The sequence below is a fragment of the Manacus candei genome, unplaced genomic scaffold, assembly GCF_025592945.1.
Source record: "Manacus candei isolate 608988 ecotype Guabito, Panama unplaced genomic scaffold, ASM2559294v1 h1tg000028l, whole genome shotgun sequence".
NCBI classification, from domain to species: Eukaryota; Metazoa; Chordata; class Aves; order Passeriformes; family Pipridae; genus Manacus; species Manacus candei.
This window is the reverse complement of record NW_026138076.1, coordinates 35,672,438-35,678,437: the sequence shown is the minus strand read 5'-3', so window position 1 is coordinate 35,678,437 and position 6,000 is coordinate 35,672,438. Positions and strand designations below refer to the sequence as shown.

At 43.9% G+C, this 6,000-nt stretch overlaps 1 protein-coding gene across 2 annotated transcripts in view; it reads left to right on the top strand.

The window, feature by feature from the left end:
- Window positions 1-290: 290 nt before the first annotated feature.
- Window positions 291-6,000, top strand: part of BMPR1B (bone morphogenetic protein receptor type 1B) — a 242,618-nt gene continuing 236,908 nt past the window's right edge. For both annotated transcript variants that reach the window (XM_051789776.1, XM_051789775.1), the window contains exon 1: window positions 291-484. The gene's annotated coding sequence lies outside the window, so the exon portion shown is untranslated. The remainder of the gene's footprint in view (window positions 485-6,000) is intronic.

The following is a 6,000-nucleotide window of genomic DNA, read 5'->3' as shown; positions in this document are numbered from 1 at the left end:
TGGCACTAAATTGCCTCGCTTCTCTTAAATCTCCCGGTCCCGCCAGCCAAGTGCGGGGGGACTTGGCTGGGTGTGTGGGAGGACGCGGCGGCTGGTTCCTTGGCTGGTGATTAATAGGGGAGGGTGACCGGCCCGTGAAGCCCCGTCTCCGGGGCTCCGCAGCCCCCTGTGAGTGACCGGGGGTCCCCTCGAGTGGCAGAGGCGGGGGGGCAGTTCCGCGCCGGCCGCCGCGGGGGGGCGGGAGGAGGAGGAGGCGGCGGCAGCTAGTCCTGAGCCGGCTGGCCGGGAGTGCGAGCACTAGTGGGAGCTGGAGAGGGCGAGAGGAGGGGAAAAAGCCCCAAACCACCCCAGACCCGAGTACAGCGGCTGCGAGCCAGGCGGGAAGGGGGTGTGCGCGGGAGGCAGGCGAGGTGCGAGCGCGGCGAGAGAGGCGGCAGCTCTGGGAGAGGCGCAGCCCCGCGGAACCCGGCAGCCTTCGCAGGCGGTAAGGACGCGGGAGCCGGGCGGGGAGCGAGCGCTGCGAGGCGGAGATGCTGCGGCGGGACTGGCCGGGCACCTGCGCGGCCGGGGGTCCCGGGGAGTGACGGGCTTGGGAACATCGGTGCCCCCGGCTGTGTGTCCGCCTAGGCGGGGGCAGTGCCCTGAACCTCACCGGAGCCTTCCAGCCCAGCGCCGGGGCTCTGCCTGCCCCGGCTGGCTGCTCGGGGGACCCAGGGCGGGCTCGCTCCCGCCCCGTCCCGTGCGGGGCACGGAGCACTCGCCGCGGGCTGTCCCGAACTTCAGCTGAGCAGCTGCGGCGAAGCGTGTTAGTGGCCCCCGGCGGGAGGCTGGTGGGACCTCTTCTCTTCGGTCACACGATCGATACGGTCTCGTTGCGTGCACGCTAGAAGCCAGAAATTAATCTTCAGTGCTCTCGAAATGAACTTTAAAATCAAAATGCCTATGTGTCATGGTACACCTTGTTATGCAGCCGAAGAGAATGGAGGGTCCCGTGAATCTTTGGGAGTAGGGAATCTCTTGAGCAGCAGTATGAGTATTGTTAACTGAGAGACTTTGTTGCTTGTGATGAACTGATGTCAACTCTGTTTTACTAGTTAGGTTATAGCAGTCGATGTCTTTGGTAATATTGTTCAGAAACATAGCGTTTGACCACTTGATTTAAGAACTTGATGAAAGTGAATTACAGAAAGTGTCACTATTTAGGAGTCTCTTCTGGATAAAACCAGAGGTCTGTCTAGTGTCCTGGGTGTCACAATGCAAAAAGCGGCACCTGAGGGGGAGTAAAAATAAGGAGTGTAAGGATAATTCTCCAGAAGGCTCTCTCAGCATGCAATGATTTGCAGTGTGGATGCTTCCTAAGGGAGAGCTGGTGTCTTTATAGCACTCACCAATTTTTCCTTTCCATGAACTTCTCTGAGTGACCCTTGACCCTGTGTAAACTTCTAGCAACGTGCTGCAGCAAGAAATTTCATAGCTTTAACTTTACACTGTGTCAACTCCCACACGATTTTATTCTGAACCCTTGTTTGATAGTACCTATGTCTTGCATAGTTAGTGCAGAATTGGTCCCTATTCCTCTCTGTCCCATTCACGCTTTTATAAACTTCCAGCATTTTTTCTGTTATCTCCTTTTTGGGCCAAAATGGTCTCTTCTACTTCACTTAAAGTTTACTTCAAGAGGAGGGAAATGAGTACAGACAGAGTTATTTTCTGAGAATGGATCATTTTGAATGACAGGCATGTTCAAGTTAGGATGGTAAAAACTACGGTCTCTGGGAATAACTTGTGGAGGCAGTGTACATTAATTTGACAGAATGAGTACCATATGATGGCCTACAGAGGACAAAATCACCTCTGTAGGATGACTAGTGTGGTTTGCACCACCAATTATTCCTGCTTTCTTTTACTGGCACAGGCTGCACGTGCAGGGAGTGGATTTCTTTAAGAGGTTTTTGAAAGCAACCAAAAACGAAAACAGCATTTTACTATTAGAGTGATATGGTGAATTCATAATGTGCTTATAAGAAGATTCTCTGGTTCATGTGTTGAAATTTTGCATTGTTACAAAACAATTTTGCAGTTATTTCAAAACAAGGAATCCATCACAGTAAATACAACTAGAGGCCTTGACTGTCTTCCCACAACCTACTGCCCTGCTTGGCTTCAGCTGAGCTGCCCTTGGTTGACACTTGTGCAATGAGGGAAAAAAACTCTCAGGCCTTTGAGGAAGTTATATCTGTACCTATCTATGTCTGTGTGTATCCCTGACCTATAGCAGTCCTTCCTGTGGGTCAGTATACTGAGTACTTTGGCTTCAAGTTAGCACTTAAGTACATATTTAATTTTAAGGATACAAAGGGGTCCGTTTTAATTGGTGCACTTGTGTAATTAAAGTGATGCATGTGCTGGGGTCTTTGCTGCAGTCAGGCACTCCTCCCTCAGCAGAATCAAGCCCTCAGGTCTTGAAACTCTGTTTAAAAGAGCTTTGGTTGGTAATGATGTAAACTGACAGATTCACAAAGGCTGTTCCCTGCATCTAATCTTTCTTGCCTGTTTCTGTCATTCTTCTCAGTGTATTGTTTCCTAGCAAAAAAGAACTTCAATAAGTAAGACATAATATCTGTTGCCAGGTGTAAGGAAACAAGGAGAAGAAGTCTGATGCTCAGGTGGGAAATCTGTTACTACTCCCAAGAAATAAGATTAACTTTTTTTTTTTTTAGAAGAATGTTTATGAGCTGTTCTGTTTCTTGATTCCTTGATGCTGACTACAAAGCACTTGCCCAGACTGTAAATCCTGTGGGGAAGGGGCTGCTTTGCTTTGTCTTATGAACGAACGTGATACTGAATGCAGTGTCCTGGGGAGAGCGAAGGGATGTCTCTGGGTCCGGCCTACACTGCTGCTGACAACAACCATTGTAAGTACTTTACAGCTTTCAGATAGAACATGGGCTAAGCCAGAAAAGTCTCTAAAAACTTGTGACAGGTATTTTCTACTGACTTTATGGTAGATGCAACGATAGAGTAGCATATAAAGCAACATGGTTACCTTGGCTGTCATTAAATTAAGAAGTTGGGTGAGGATTCATAGATATAAAAATATTTGACTCATATGTGCCAAAGTGATCATTGTGCTGTAAATACTGCAAATACAGAACAGAAACAAATTCATTACAACTATTGGTGGTACCCTGTAAAACAAACTATAAAATATATCTTAGATTTATTGCCATTCAGATTTTTGTTCCTTTTCAGAAGATATGAGCTATTTTTAAATTGTCTCAAACAAACTGAAAACCTTGCAGCAGATAGGCAAAATCTGGAGGAAACTGATTTGAAAACCCTGCAGTTTGGTTTAAAGTTCTCGTGTGTCAAACTGATTTTTTTTTTCACTGGCATACGTTTCGGACTGGGCTTACTTCTGGTGAGCCCTTTCTTCTTGATGTTTTGTATTTGGTTGAGGTAGCAAAAATGTGAAAAGGGTTATAGGATAAGGTTTTGAAAAGTCTACGAATTGTAACATTCTGATGATAACTAATAATCGTATTATGCTATATATAAACAACCTTGTTCTTTTGAGTGCATTAAAGGAAGAAAGATTTATCTATTACAGCATTTACAAGGGCTGGACCTTTTTGTAGTAAGGAAATGATTTTGTAACTAAAATACTTCATAATGTAGTGTTTGATTACATTGTAGCAGTTTTTTCACACACTGCATTACTGAGTTTACTTTTCTGTGCTTAAAATGTCAACAGTTCATCAAGCTGTAAAAAAAATTGCTGCGTGATCAATTATTCTTTATGATCAGTTCATGCCACACTGTGCATGCACACCCAGGTTTGAGTGCTTACACAGTACACACAGAGAGGTGTGTGGATCTGAGTGTCTCTGGTACACAGGCAATATGTTTTAGCTGCTCTCATACGCGGACTATGTTGCAGGATTGTGACAAGAAGCAAAACCCAAAGGAACCTCTTTCCTTAGGTGTTGTGTCTCAAGGCTGGGGTCCCCACTGGCTGAGCGGTGTGTCGGTGCTCCAGCCTTTCTCTCCACAGGGTCACTTACAGGGGCTGCCTCCTCAGCCCAGCTGCTTGCTTTTCTGCTGCTTGTCAGAGTGAATATCTTTTAGGCCTCCAAGCCTATGTCAGATTTGGTTATAATTAGCCAATAGACTCAAAACTTATTAGAGAGGGTCTGGCAGACATGTTTATCCACAGATAAGCAAGTCTAAACATTGCCTTGGGAAAGTAGGCTGAAGGAGCTGTGTTCTGTTGGAGTCTGGGTGTAAAGCTAGTCCTCATCTGGTGGTACAACGACCAGTTGGGAGGGCATTTGCATGTAAGTCACGATTACAATTTTGAGCCTTATATAATTGGTATTTGGAGTCATCCGTGGCAGCTTGCAGGACTGCAGATACAGATCCACAGAGTTTTCAGAGTTTGAGGAAATGTGCCCAAACCACTGAATGCAATGAAGAGACTAGAGTAGCAATGTGCCTGTGGGAAGAGCATCGGGGAGCTTAGGTTCCCCCTTTATATGTTCCAGAAAGTTTTTCCAATAGTGAGGGAACTGTAGTATGCAGTGACCTGCATGACACAGGTCTCAGGAAGTTTCTTCCCCTGAAACTGACTGTGTTACACATTAAAATTAATTCAGTGCTGAAATCAAAATGCATTACTACAACCTCTACACTTCGATGTCATGAAGCCAAAGACTGCAGTTTCACTGACCAGGATGAATAAAGGCACATATTTAAAATGTTCATTCTTTAAAGTTACCATTTATTTCCTTAACACAAAAATAACTGTTACTATTTTACTGAAACAAAAGGAAATATTCTTTGGTGTTCAGAAAAATTTCACATCTAAAGCCTAAACACAAAATGGATTGTATATAAGAAACATTTATAAAGTAGCCACTTAAAAGTTTTTAAAAGGTTAAGTTATTCAAGACCTATTCCCTGAAGCTACAAACGTATTTGTTCATGCATAACTTCACTAAGGAATACATATGTGAGTAAAATTATGCACTTACAGGTTTGTAAAGTGAAGACCGTAATTAGCTCTAGGTTAATTCTCCTGCTTCCTAATTAAAAACACACAGGTCAATTAAGGATCAAACGAGACATTACCTTTGTGATTATCTTCCTTGGCAGAAAGAGCTGTTCTGATAAATATTTCCATTTCACTGTAATGTGACCTTTTGTCCAATTTGATTTCCTTTATCCTTACCAATTTTAGCCAAGGAAAAAGAGTTGTATTTAAAACACACTCCAAAAAGGTAAAATGCTGAAGAACATATTTTGGGAATGCATATCTTTTAGGGGAAAAAACCGGTGGGTGAAAGAATAGATTTATTTGCCTTGGGTTGATAATGTGTACATGAACAGAGCTTGGCTGTTTTGTTTTTATCTCTCCTAAGTAAACAAATATAGCTTTATTTGTAACCAGACAGTTAAATACAGTTTTTTTCATGTATCTGACAATTTGTCCCTTTCCTGACAGAAGTGATGATGAAATGACATCCAGAGGCTTGCATATGGAGTGCAGAGGGTATAGCTGTATATACATGCTAAATCTTAGCTAGTCATATTTGCTTCAGAGCCTGTTGATTGTAGTCTGTGTGTATGTGAGAAGATTTGGACAAGGCAAAAAAATTCTTGCTTCTGTGCCAGACATATTGCAAAGTCAGGACACTGTAATGGAGATAAGGTTAATTAGCTATTTGCATTTGCTACTGAAGTTGGATAAATAGGGTTTGTTTTTTTTCTTACCAGGGAATTTCTCTTCAGGCATAACTATCTGGTGATGTTTGTTAAAATGAGTAGAGCACGACTTTTGTAGCCTGAAGAAATACAATTAAGTGTGTGCAAGCATCATAGATTTCTTTTATTCATAGGCAAGTCTTGTAGGGTCTTGTCCTACCAGAGAACTGAAGTGGAGAAACCCTTCAAGCTGAGAAGGGTCGTGCTGCTCCAAGGAGATGCCATAGGATGGGCCCA